At 38.6% G+C, this 14,359-nt stretch overlaps 1 protein-coding gene across 1 annotated transcript in view; it reads right to left on the bottom strand.

Moving 5' to 3' along the window:
* LOC119781902 (serine/threonine-protein kinase SBK1-like) overlaps positions 1-14,145 on the bottom strand; it is a 33,451-nt gene extending 19,306 nt beyond the window's left edge. The window contains exon 1 of the mRNA XM_038282522.1: positions 13,970-14,145. The gene's annotated coding sequence lies outside the window, so the exon portion shown is untranslated. The remainder of the gene's footprint in view (positions 1-13,969) is intronic.
* Positions 14,146-14,359: the final 214 nt, after the last annotated feature.

Below are 14,359 nucleotides of genomic sequence, written 5' to 3'. Positions count from 1 at the left end.
CTTATCAGGCCACCCACGCCTCTGTGCTTCTTTGTTTCAATGCTTACAGCTGAAATTTGCAGCTTATTAAAGTAAGAAACCTTTCTATTGATTGTTATGATTTTTCTTTTTTGTGCTGCTTTTAATTCACTCAAATCTCTTTGCACCACTTCACATTTACACCTGAATACATAATAACCTTTACATTGGAAAAAATCAAAACCTAGATGAGTCATTTTTTCTAAAAATAAGTGCATTTGTTCTTGAATTGAGAAGGTAAAAGAGACATTTTGCCAATGGATAAAGACAATTTACATTTAAAATAAGAAAACGCAATTGCATTATCTTATTTCAAGTGCATTTTATCTAAATATCTTATTTTAAGAGTAAAAATACTAATTCATTTGGCAAATCATCTCATTAACCTACTCAAAAAAGGGTAAATACACATAATTTGAGAAATTTTTACTTGATCTAGATCGTACTAGATCGTTTTTCCAGTGTAGTTTGTTGTTTTCTGATGCTAAGGCTTCATCCAGGCGAATACGAGGCCTAAACGCAGAAATACTTGATCTAACCCCTCTACCCCCCCCTTTCAGAGGCATAATCCAGTATCAGCTATTGCAGGCTAACAAAGAACCCAAAACAACTCCCCATTCCAAAGGGGTGGACCCGTTCCTCTGGTTCAATTTGCATGTTTTCTAAGCCAAAACAAGTTTATGGGCTATTCTGATATTTTGAATTGATGGATGGGACCTCCTGGATGGGAAACATCCTCAAACATGGAAACCAAGTCCAGTGGACTGTTTCTTAACTTTTTTTTTGAGGAACTATGACCTTGATGACTGAGAATCTTCACCAGCACAACCCAATATCACGCACACAAAGGCAGCATTTTGAAGCCAGGTCCCAGAATGAACATATTTCAAAACTGTTTCCATGGTTACTGCCTCTCTGCATTTTTAGGTCGATACAAAAACCTAAATTCGTATCTCCTACCTCCTGATCCTAGCTCCTATCCCTTCACCTTTCATGCGATCAACAGTAAGAAAATTACCCAGGGTAGGAAAGGAGCTCCAAACTGCGCTAGGAAGCCCTCTGCTTCCTCCTCCTAGCTCCTTCCTAACAGCTAGCACTATTCAGATGGCATTTTTCTAGACTACGTCTGACGCATTTTCGCTAAAGTATTCCGACTGAGCCCTAAACCGACACGATTCGATCACAAGAAAACATTCACGCTCCACACTTTAGAAAACGATAATAACAGTGTCGTTATACGGTGCTGGGTGCTCAATTCCTGTTCTAGCCTGTTTCAATCAAAGCACCAACATCAGTTCTGGCATCATTGAACATTTTTCATATAAAGTAAATTCATACTTGGCTCAAGTTCCTGATAAAATGAGCGTTTTGTCTTTGTTTGGATGAAGCCTTAATCAGACCAAACCTTTCCTGTTTAAGCTCAGTTCAAATCATTATAAGAAACAATCATTTCCTCCCTATTGTTTAATGCCCCTTCCCTCTACATGATTAGAAGGAAACAAAGGTTAAGATTGAAACAAATCTTTTAACTTTATTACCTTAATTTTATAAGAACTTCTATAATAAATCTTTTTGGAAAGGATGAAACAATCAGATATGCAACAACATTTTTAAATTGCATATATTTCTTTTCACGAAACTGTTAATTGTAAAATATCTTTTTCTATTCTTTTTATAAACAAGCAAAACTGACTTCTACATATTTTGTGCTCATATTACAGGGTTTTAGTGTATTTATGGCCCCTGACCGCTGCAAGGATACAACCCTAAACTGTTTTCTCTCAGAAAAGCAACATCAGCAAGAGCTGTGATCAATTCCAGGTAGATGAGAATGTGATGGGATGCGGCTAAAATGTGACAAATGTGCTGAGCAACGGTCCCCTGCAGCTTGAAATAAGAGCAGCACCAGCTGCCGCTTTTGTGATCAGGCTTGTAAAACGCCGCACCTGATAAATCCTCTAAAAACGCCTGGTCATTATATCAACCAACTGAAAAAAACAAACGCTGTTAATGTTAGACAGTATGCAAATCTGTTAATTTGCATCAACAATCTGTTGATTTGCATACCTTCCCCAGGTATGATTTGTTATCAGAGAAGAAAAGGTTGTTGTTGAATTTTCTGTAATTATCTCAAATTGCTGCAAAAATCTTAACTTCTATCAAACGCATTTCAAAGAAAGACGTCAACCAGCCTACAGCCAACAAGGTAAAACCCGTAGTGACTGTTGTTCAAACACTGACGATTGTAAAATTACATGATAAAACCAACAAGAAAAGGATATGTTACAGAGAGGCAAAAGCATTTTGATGTCTGTTTGATTTTCTTCTCTGATCAGTTCAGTTTGAAATCCATAAAATGAGTTCAGCCTCAGATAAAACATTCCAAGGATTTAAAGGGCATCTAACAAACAGTTAACGCCAAAGAAATAACATTGTTTAACAACCATCAAGGCTGAAAGGAACAGAAAACATTACAAATAATGAAAAGATCGTGGATCTAATGGAAATAAATGTCATGAAAGAGTATATTCGCCTTACATATTAATGTAGTTTTCAGTTCTTTGTTCACAATTCAATGTTTTAGAATATTCAATAAATGTATCTCATGTTACTGTGGGTGAATTATGGCTCACTCTGCTTTGCTGAATTATTCTCAATTAGCAATAATGTTATTAAAGCTTAATTATAATTAACTGAACTTTATTGATCTCATATTAGAGAAATTTACCTCTGCATTTAACCCATCCAGAGGAAAAAATGAGGGGACAAAATCAGAGGTTAAGGGTCTTTGCTCAGAGACCCAGAGGGGCAGTCAGTGGAAGTGGGGCTCGAACTCAGAACATCAGGATTCCTAACCTGACTCCGCCAGATGGATTTGCTCCGCATATCCATCTGGAAACCTTCCGTTGAAGTAAATGTGGGAAGGGGCGAAAATACTGGTTAGCTGATTGGCCTATGTTGGTGATAGACGGGCCAAATAAACCAATCAGATCAACGAAGCATATGACGTACTAACAGAGCGACGACGAAGAGGAGCCAATTGATAGATCAAACTCTTGCTGAAACCAGTCGGGAGAAGAGCAAAAACATCTTTTCCTCTGAGAAAAGCCTCCAGAGCAGTGTTTTGCTCTTCTTTCAGTGAAGAAATACTCTGTAATTCCAATAAAACTTGCTCGATAGCCACGCTAACGCTAGTTTCATCGGCTGAAGCCGCCATGTTCTTTAGACTGAACTGTCGCGCTTCTCGTTGCGTCACACCTCAACCCGCCTCAAAGCCAACGCTGATTGGACGTTCGTTTGGTGAACGGCTCCACATTTTCTTCAACGGAGAGTCTCCAGACTGATCTGCGAGTGAAACCTTGAAAGCTCGCGAGATCAGGATGGTCTCACGAGGCTACAGGATTCCAAGATCTATGCCCTAATCACTAGGGCGCCACTCCCCCCACTAAAGCTTTAGCAAGGTCAATCCCAGCCACCAACATCATTTTTATAGTTAAAACTTTGATTAGGCCAAAACATCTGAAACATTCCCAGTCTTTCATTTTCAGGTGGACTTCCTGGTTTTCTTTGGATTCTTACCCTGCTGCATAACCCAGGGGTGCTTGATCTTGACAACAGAAACTCACGACTGATCACGAGTTAGGGGCTGATTGTCCTTCATTTTTTTATTTTTTTTTCCCTCCTTTATTTAACCAGGAAAAGTCCCATTGAGATTAACAATCTCTTTTTCAAGGGAGTCCTGGCCAAGACAGCGGCAAGAGATTACATTTCAAATTACATTACAGTTTACAATTACATCTGTCTATAATTAGAAATTCATAAAACAGTTACAAACCATAGATCTCATTTCCGAACCTTTGAGCAATCGTTTAAAATGTCCGATTGGAATCAAATCCTTCATTTTCCAGTCTTTCTGAAGATTGTTCCATGCTGTGGGGGCAGAGTACTGAAAAGCTGTCTTTCCAGCTTCAGTGCGGACACTAGGTACAGACAGAAGCAAAGACTCTTGAGAACGTAGAGAATACAGTCCAGCCACTCTTGGTTGAATATACTCAGAGGTATGAGGGGAGCAGACGCAGAATACTCTTATAAATGATCATATACCATATCTGGGGCATGATTTAGAACGCAGATTTTATGGTTTCATCAATTCATTTCAGAAGTTGTCCTGTTCCTGAAACAGCATAGCAGCCCCAGCCATCACACTACCACCACTATGTTTGACTTTAAAGGTACACTATGCAACCGGTGTTGATTTTCCAGCGAGGCTCCCCCCAGAGGGCGAAAGTAAAAGTGCACTGTCGTAAATATGCACAGCTGTTCTCCAGGTTTCTCCGTCAAGCCAGGCGCGGTTGTTTTGAGCTTAGCAGACAGGCGAACGCAACGAATGACTAATGCTGCGTTCACACCGCAGCTGGCGCGACAGAAGCAGCGAGTTTACATGCAAAGTCAATGGTTGACGCGCGTCAAGGCGCAGCAAAAGGTCCCGCGGCGCGTTTTGAGCAGCAGGCGCAGCGCGTCGGGCGCGTTTAAGCATCTGACGCAGGGAGAGAGACACAGCGCTGATGATCACTCCTCTTAAACAGTTTATTGACGCCTAAATTAACTTAAAATGCAGAAATCTGCCGGCAGAATATGCAGTTTGGATTATTTAGATGAAAAACACCTACCAGCTGCCGCGGTGAACTGCGAGGAGGCGACCCGGCCAGAGGCTGCTGCTGAATGGGATTCCTTCTGTCGGCGCACCGCTGGTATGTGGGGGTCTGAGCGGCTCCGACAGAAAAAATATTGAAGGCAGGATTATAATCTGGATGAACTGACTGCACTGATTACGTTTTCAGGTGTATTTTCTCATTTAAACACATATTAAAACTACTTTATTCCAAATGATCACAGCAAATATAGCTGCAAGGCAGAGAAAGGATAGTGAAGCTCCGCCCAACGCGCGTCAGACACACTTTTGCACCGCGCAGCCAGAGCAGCAAAGCTGCTTCAGCCGCGCGTCAGAACTAACTGGTACAAGCAGCAAAAATGAAGCAGCAGACGCGATTTTGCTGCTTTTGCTGCGTGAACGTAGCATAACTTCACAAAGATCGCCACTGTGCTAGCAACGAGAATGCTTTTAACTGGGGGGTGTAGCAGTTCTCGCCGTAAAGCAAGACTGACTCTCGCGAGACTTCTGAGCCTGTGGGTGCGGGTCGGTGCTCCTGCAATTGCAAGTGCAGTATTTCCCCCACAGACCACCAGGGCGGCCGAGAATACCTTTGTTCAACCTGAAATGAATCATTTAATCATCCATAAAGTTATGGAACACATTAATTAACTGAAAAATGTTGCATAGTGTGCCTTTAATAATTTAAACTTGGCTTTTGCCTTCATCAGGATGTTTAGCTTTGCTGGTGGTGTATATAACCTTAATTCATCATTATCATGGGTTTTGGTCTTTTTTTATAGACATAGAAAATGACTATGCCTCTTTGATATAAATGAAATAGAAAAAGCATCATAAAGGGTCTGCCTACACATGCAAACGCTGTAAAGCATGGTAATACTACACAGGTTTATGGTTTCAAACCTGAAAATAAAGGCATAATAAAATCTTACATAAACCACTTCTAAACTTTTACAGTTAGACTCATTTAATCCTTATTTTAATTTTCACAGTTAGCAGGTATTTTCAGCTCAACAGGAAGCAACTAGAGAGTCTATTCAAACCTGTTGTGTTTATAAATCTTTGCTAAACATCCACAGTTTGATCCACTTTGTTATCCTTTGTTGTAATCATTTATACTTTTTCATAAACCGATCACAGTTTCACAGTATAATCAGCCCCATAAATGTAATGATCAGCAGAAAATGACAGTTTAATCAGTGATGATTAGATGGGCTGAGGCTTTGCCATTTAGAGATAATCTGTTGAACAATTATCTTCAAAGCTGGAGGTGCCATCTTTTTTGAAAGCAGTTAATTTTTATTCTCTACTCACATTAATGTTTCATTTGTGCCTCAATTTGAAGTCAAATTCCTGTGCAGAAAGAGTGCATGAATATTAATTTGTTCTTTATTATAACTCTGTCGTCTGCAGCTGAGAAAGTCAATTAACAGCCACGTCGAGAGCTCATCAAAACAACGGCGAGAATGAAATCAGACCATAACTCATTACTGAAAGTTGATATTGAGGTCAGCATAAAAGATATCTGAAAGTTCCTCAGCATCGTCAGGATTTAAAGAATATCTGCTGAATCCTTTCAGATTAAGAGCCATTTGTCCTATTGGACAAAAAACATATATTATATCATAAGAAATTGTATCCTTATTTACAAGTAATTCCCCTCCCATTTTCCATATGTAGAGAGTCTGCTGGGAAACATCGCAGGGTTTATAAAGGAAAAATTGTTTTCAATTCTATGTACCAGAAAAAAGAGATGACATTTTGCAGCAAATAATATGGATGAATTCAAATATACTAATAGATGGAGCGCCTTTCTTTTGGAAAAGCATGTTTGAAATGACATTATTAATGAAAACTGTAAAATTATGGAGTGTGAGGAATTAAGAATTATATATGGTGATGGTTGTTTAAACTTTTCTTTTAACCAACTCACTGGAGTAATTGGGAAAAAAATGGAAATAAATAATTAACAATGGAACTACTAAACTATATGTTTGTAAACCTCCAATAAGAAACTTTAATTGGCAAAAGGGAATTGAAATAAATAGAAACATATATAAATTGGAGGACTATTTTGACTGTCTGCTGCCGTGGGATAAAATATTTAAATTAATATATAAAACTACTGAAAATTGTTATTTTCAAATTATAATCATATACACTTCTTACCCACTGGAAAAATGTTAAAGCTATGGAATATGACAGAGTCAGATGATTGCCGTTTCTGTTGTCAGGAGCCTGAATCCACCCTGCATTTGTTTTGGTATTATCATATTAATTCTCTATTTTGGGTGGAAGTTGAAAAAATGTGTTTAAGGATTGGTGTGTCTATGAAGCTTGATGTGGTTTCTGTTTTACTGGGAGAGTTTATCAACAGTCACGACTTAGTTAATTTAATCTTTGTACCTGGTAAAAGGTTTATCTTTAAAGCCAAAAATAGATTTTCACTTGGTATTAATTTCTTTAAAACATTTATTCAGCATTATTTAATTTTAGAAAGTCATATGGTTGAAACTACGGAAGAGGATTAGGGCCACTGAAAAAAAAAAGTTAACTGATTTTTTTAATTTTATTTCAGTATAGTATGGGAAAAGTCAGAATTCTGAGATTAAAGTCAGAATTCTGTGATTAAAGTCAGAATTCTGTGATTAAAGTCAGAATTCTGTGATTAAAGTCGGAATTCTGTGATTAAAGTCGGAATTCTGTGATTAAAGTCAGAATTCTGTGATTAAAGTCGGAATTCTGTGATTAAAGTCAGAATTCTGTGATTAAAGTCGGAATTCTGTGATTAAAGTCGGAATTCTGAGAAAAAAGTCAGAATTCTGAGAAAAAAGTCTGAATTCTGTGATTCTTTTTTCTCAGAATTCAGACTTTTTTCTCAGAATTCTGAGAAAAAAGTCTGAATTCTGAGAAAAAAGTCTGAATTCTGTGATTAAAGTCAGAATTGTGAGATCAAATTCAGAATTCTGAGAAAAAAGTCAGAATTCTGAGAAAAAAAGTCAGAATTCTGTGATTAAAGTCTGAATTCTGTGATTAAAGTCAGAATTCTGAGATTAAATTCAGAATTCTAATGTTATCCTATGTTAAACTGAAATAAAATTTAAAAATCAGTTAACATTTTTTTTTTCCAGTGGCCCTAATCCTCTTCCGTATGAAACCGACAACGAAGCCAGAAAATATAAAAAACCGATGGGAAGTTCTCAAAGGTTTATTCTGAAAATGTAATTTGTGGACGAATGAACGGGTGAATGAATGAGTGTGAGGGGAGGGAGTATGGGAAGGAGGCTTTTGGGTTGGTATGTTATCTTTGTAAATGTATCCTGTGTTCTCATTTATATTGATTTAATAAAAAAATGAAAAAAGAGATCCATTTGAGGGATTCAATATGGTGCTGGGTCGATTTTAAACTGACCACCTGAGCCACTGGGTCACATTGGCTTTTGTTGTACATGAATAGAAAGAAAGCCTTGGAAGTCAATTGGAAATCCGTATAAAGAAGAAGCATCTTTCTGTTTTTACTGAGAATTTAGCTTAATAAGCTCATTAAATCTGGCTGTTTCCTCAAAATGTCAAAGAATGCAAACATGTTAAACAAAATGGTATTAAAATAAAAAATAATATAACACTTCTGACAGTATATGGTTCAATTCCTGCTTTGAAAAACACAATGTGGCGATTTAAATCTTCATCAAACAACAGGAAACATCTCCACAAGAAAATAAGACACAAGCAACCAGGTTTTCTCTGTCAAAAAAATACCTCCGGTTCAAACTATGATTGAAATGTTTCATTTTTGTGTTTGGCAATCAGCATTTTCTGTGTATAAAGCAGCAAATGGTGAACAAAAAAAAAAAAAAAAAAAAAAAAAATCATTTTTTTATTACTGTTAGCAGACACTAACACACATATAGGGTCAAACAAATACTTTTTAAAGATCCTAAAGATCCAGTAGTTAATGCAACATATGATGTTTATCTTTCTAAAACCCGCGATAATCGACTGAAAGGAATCATACTGACCCTTTTCTGGGAGATCTTCAAAGTAACGCTCTTTGCCGTCACTTTACAATCAATGTCCGACTTTCGATGTCTTTAAAAGCAAATTTCTTATCACTAAAGTCTTTGTGTTATCACAATGTAAACAAAAGCCGAGGAATTTCCTTTCAGCATTTCTGTTCAGGATAATCTGGATCACTGGACTTTGGATCCTTTAGCTTTGATGGTTTCAAAGACAGACTCTCAAGCTTTCACTTCTGTACACTGAAAAAACAAAACAAAATCTAGATAAGTAATTTTTTCTTAAACTAAGTGTATTTGTTCTTGGATTGAGGAGGTAAAAGAGACATTTTACCAATGGAGCAAGACAATTTACACTTAAAATAAGAAAACACAATTGCATTGTCTTATTTCAAGTACCTGTTATCTAATCTTATTTTAAGAGTAGAAATACTCATTCCATTGGCATTTCCTACTCAAATTAAGGGTAAATACACATCATTTAAGACTTTTAAAAAATTATTTCTAGATCGTTTTTCCAGTGTATTTCCACTATGAGGATTTATAAGCCAAAACAGGAATGGAAAAAAACCTGGAATGGATCTCCTTCAATTCCTGCAAAGAAGAAAGTCACAGCTTGCCCAGCAGAAGCTTGCTGATTGGATTTTCTTTCTGTTTTTACACTAAAGGGTTCAGTTGAAGAAAGCAGAGCAGTTCTGGTCTTTTGATGTCAATGTTTAAAGATCTTTACCATGAACTTTTCAAGCCTTCCAAAGTCATTTTATTTTGGTTCTTCAGAGTATTAGTCTGTCACTAAATCTAAGTTTTCTCATGCTACTTTTCCAACCTAGAAGAAAGATGCGCCGTCTCCACGATGCGGCCTCCCCCCCCCATGTGGTTGCCGCCCGTTTCAAGGTGTGACTTATGGTATCAAGCCGCTCCTCTTTAGGAAGTCTGAATAAAGTCAGAGACCCCTCACAGTCAATTTTTTACAATTTAAAAAAGAACGGTTGCTGTCACTGTGCAGATTAGCTGATAAAAGAGCCACTTAGTCTCAGCTTTGTGCAGAAACATTTGCGTTCTGCCTCACATTGCTTAGCGCAGGCATACACGGTACCATATTTTCTAACTTTTCTCCAGCTTAAACTGTATAATGAAACCACGGGGTTTAAAAGTTCACAGCTCATGGCGTATCAGAACATCGGGCTGTATGTTAGATACGGCCCGATGTTCTGATGAGATGTAACACTGTACGTCCAAAACCCACATGTCAGACTCAGCCCTGAGAGATGGCTCTGGTCAGACTCGTAAGTCTAGAAGAAGCAGAAGAGTTCTCCCTGCTTTTACATGTACAGAGCGCGAGGTTCTGGTAAATAAAGCTCACAGCTTTGCTTCAACAGCTGGATTTGCTAGCAAATATCTCACAAGGGCCGAATGAAATTCAAACATGTTTGAGGCGGTCGTGAGAGGCTAATTGCCCCTCGTTACCTGCTGTATGTTACACGACACATGCTGAGGCTGAACCAAAAAAAAAAGAAGCAAAAAAATCTCTCATGAGATGAGGCCAAAAATTCATACAGTGTATGCCCGCCTTCTCTGATAAGAGAAAGTAGGTGTGTTGTTAACTGGACAGGTCCAATATGCAGTTAAGCGAGGAATCCCCAGGAGGGGGGTGGGTAAACACCGTTCTATGTAGAACAGTGATAACCATTGGTTTTCTGCTGCTCATGAAGCAGAATTGATTAAAATTAACCAGACTTGTAAAAAAATCAACTAAAATACCCATTTGGCCCTGATTTTGATGAGAATTTCGATATTGGAGTCGATATCCGATCCAGGTATCGAACACTGGGACTCAATGGTAAAGTAAATGATTCTTATTTCAACTGTTGTGTATATCAGCTGCGAAATATGAGTCAAGATGCTATGACCAGAAAAATTACATTGACGGATGACCGTTGATACGATTGGAAGAATTTATGTATGTCATTATATATATTATGTATATTTGCGTTTAACTACCTGGCCTGCATAGAATAATGAAAAAAATAACACAGGATTTTTTTAAAAATAGAAATTTTCTAACTTTTGGGACAATATAGTCTGATAAAGAGTACATTTATGTACACGATAAAGCTAGAATTACAGTATTTGACATTTAAATATGGCTTCCCTATGACTTCAAACTGCATCTATTTTTTAATTTACAAGCATCCGTCCAAAGATGAATACTCCCTGAAAAAACAAAAATATTTCTCTTATAGATCTCGTTATAACCTGGAGCTCTATTCTAACACATTTTTCTCTATCGCTTTCATCACTTGTGTACCTGCTGTGTTTTTGACTAAAGTGAGGAAACCTGCAACCTGACAGAAAAACTAAGTGTAAACTGCTGACATCTGCTCCAGTCGAGCAGGCAGTCTGCTTCGATGCACAGCTAAAAGCAGATAGCATGTGCAAAACAAGCAGCGCTTTGATTATTTCCAAGTAAGACACCAGCATTGGCCCTGGTTTAGCACTGGAACTCCATCGATGGAAAAAAACCTTGAAGCAGTGATAATTTTGCAACAGTTTGGGAGATTTTATCACCAGTGGCGTCAGTGTGCTTTCTTGAATGATTATCCAGACTCTTTAATCAACCAAGTGACTGGATTTTGTACCTAAACCTCAACAAACAGTGAGTAAAATCTAAAGAATCAACTAAGTCAGTGGGAAACGCTGATTATACCACAAACTTCATGCTGCTGTAAGCAATTTTCCATCATTTCTACTATATTTCAAATAAACCCTGAAGACAAAGTAGATGTCTGAGTTACCTCAATACTGAGATCAACATTTAAAACATAAAGAGCTAAACTCCTTATAATAGGGGATCATTTGGATTAAAAGGTCAATGATTTGAAGGCTAATTAAGTTTAGCTGTTAGAAGATATTTAACCCAGGGGGATTGTGGATCTCCAGCAGCAGAAATTGTTCTGACAGAACAAGAAGTTTCGATTCATTTCAAATCCAGTAAAACAAAAACAAAAAAATAATCGACTCAAGGAAATGTTCTCATGATATACTGTATGTGCTGGGCTGCTCAGTGGATAGCACTGCTGCCTTGCAGCAAGAAGGCTCTATGTTCGATTCCCAGCCCAGGTCTTTCTGCATGGAGTTTGCATGTTCTCCCTGAGCATGTGTGGGTTCTCTCAGGGTACTCTGGTTTCCTTCCACGGTTAAAAAACGTGACTGTTAGGTTAATTGGCTTCTTTAAATTCTACTGTGAATGGTTGTCTCTGTGTTGCCCTGCGGTGGACTGGCAACCTGTCCAGGGTGGACCCCGCCTCTCGCCCATTAACAGCTGGAGATAGGAACCAGCACCCCTCACGACCCCAGCTGGGATAAAGCCTGTCAGAAAATGGATGCATAGATGGATGGATATATGTGCTTTCCATGTTTTCCCTTTTTGATCCATCTTTTACTAAAGCTGATCCCCCAATGTGAGAATGTCATTTCATTCCCTGAAACCAGAGGAGATTATTCCCACCACAGGAGATCTTTCCCATGGAAATCTTAGCCCCACCCGGCAGGGCGACCCAGCGGGCAACACCAGGCGCTCACAGAGCTGTGAAGCACATCAAGGCAGTCGGCTTCCACCAGCTCGGCCCGCAGCGCGTGCAAACAGAGGCTTTGTGGCAGCACATCACTGGATGCTCGGCTTTAAAGCCAAGCCGCCGCTGCCACTGTGAACCCCCTCACCCCACTACAGCAGGCGACGGTAGACCTTTTTGTTTGCTTTAATCTCACTCTCTTTCTTCTGCTCTGACACTTCCTGCTCTGCCTGCTGAGCCGAAGGGAGGAATCGGTTATTTCCAAGGGAATATATGGTGTCTAAGAGATTAAAGGTGGCATGATGAACGGAAAGAAAGGTCCAAAACCTAAGTGATGACATTGTAAAAGAAATGAACTCAAAGACATGATTTACAGCAAAAGAAGCCTAAAAAACCCAACATTTAGAGCCTGAAATTAATAAAAAGTGTAGCTTACAGTAAAGTGTGAAAATATAAGAGTAATACATCAGATCAGTTATTCAGAAGCTGCTCTTTATATGAAATTCTAGCCAGAAAGGCTGACAATTTAAATTTAATCTCTGCAAAATGTGCACAAACAAAATAAAAATAAAAACACATTCACCTCCTTTATTTTACTCGAAAGTCATTTGTTTTTTTGTTTTGTTTACATGATCAAATATCTGTTAAAAAAAGAAATTTTTCCAGAGGAAAATGTCTATGCCTCACCAATCAGGGCGCCAGTCGTTCAAGAGAGGAAGAGCACTCACTTTTATGACCCTTTAAAGACCTGTGCTAAAAATTTGCCTAAATATTAAAAAGCTAAAATCTCAGATTCATAGCTGCCAATAAATGAAATGACTATTAATCTTTCTTTCGGGGATTATTGCTGTATTTGATTATATTCAGATTAAAATCTAAAATGCCTGGACAGCTTACAGCTGAGCTACAGTGAAAAGTGAACAAAGATTCATTAAAATACTGTTTTATGAAACTTTAATTCTGCTCTGATACAGCAGATGTTAGGATAAATTTAATTGTAATAAATTCAAATATATTTATCTTAATAAAGTTACTTTTATATTCCCATAGAACGTCCAGCTGTGGTATCTGAAAGGCTGAAACTTGAGCTTATTGGTCAAATACTGAATCTAGTGAGACCGGAGCATTCCTGCACATTTGGTGGGTGTAATGCTGAGTACTGTCACACTGTGTGCAGACAGACACAAACTGCTGCACAAAGAGCTGAGCTGTGCAGACACAAAGCATGCATTATGTCCGCTCCAAGTGATGGACTGCATGCACCTGTGCATGTCTCTGGAAAGCAGAGAAGGGAAGTTCAGGTGTATAGATGTTGATTGGTTGAATATTCCAGGGCAGAATCATGAATCCAGCCTCTGATGGAGGAGCTACAGCAGATCTATTGTTCTCCTTTATCACCTGGGGCATCACAAACTTTTACATTCCTGCTACAAAATGGTTTAATGTCAAAATTGGATTTATATTATTGAAAAAATAGATTAAATCGGGATTTTTGCTTTGACCCCAAACAATGGAGGGTTGTAAACATCAGTTTAGTGAGGCTTTGCTTTGGAGCAGCACAAAGACCCAGAGAGACAGAGATGCATCAAATAAAGCAGAACCTGAGCTGCAGGTCCTTTAAAGCCCAGCTGCAGACACAGAGGAGCATTTTAATCAGCTGTAAATAAAGGAGGAAAAACATCTGATTCTACCTTTCAGTTCAGGCTGCGGCTGTCAGTCCATCCAAGCGGCTCTCTGCTGCTCCTCTGACCGGGGACGATGCTCCTTCCTGCAGCCGCTGCAGCTTCGGCTGATCGGGGCTGAGACCTCAGCGGAGAACCGACTGTCTGACCGCAGATCAGCCTCCCAGGAGCCGCTCTCTATTGTCCCCCAGCGGACCCGCCCACCGACTCTGAACAGCCAATCAGAATGCAGAGCGGCGGTGCGCTCCTCTGATAGCAGGACGCTTTAAACACCGATCAGGAATTTATTATTTCAACATGAAACTAGGATCAGGAGCTTCTTAACACAAGGAAATCCAATTTTACGAATATTCTTAAATCTTCAAATATTAAAATTTTTTATTGACACATTTTATTATT

Source organism: Cyprinodon tularosa, unplaced genomic scaffold (genome assembly GCF_016077235.1).
Source record: "Cyprinodon tularosa strain WSP-4 unplaced genomic scaffold, ASM1607723v1 ctg104, whole genome shotgun sequence".
Classification (NCBI taxonomy): Eukaryota; Metazoa; Chordata; class Actinopteri; order Cyprinodontiformes; family Cyprinodontidae; genus Cyprinodon; species Cyprinodon tularosa.
This window is presented reverse-complemented; position numbering and strand designations above follow the sequence as displayed.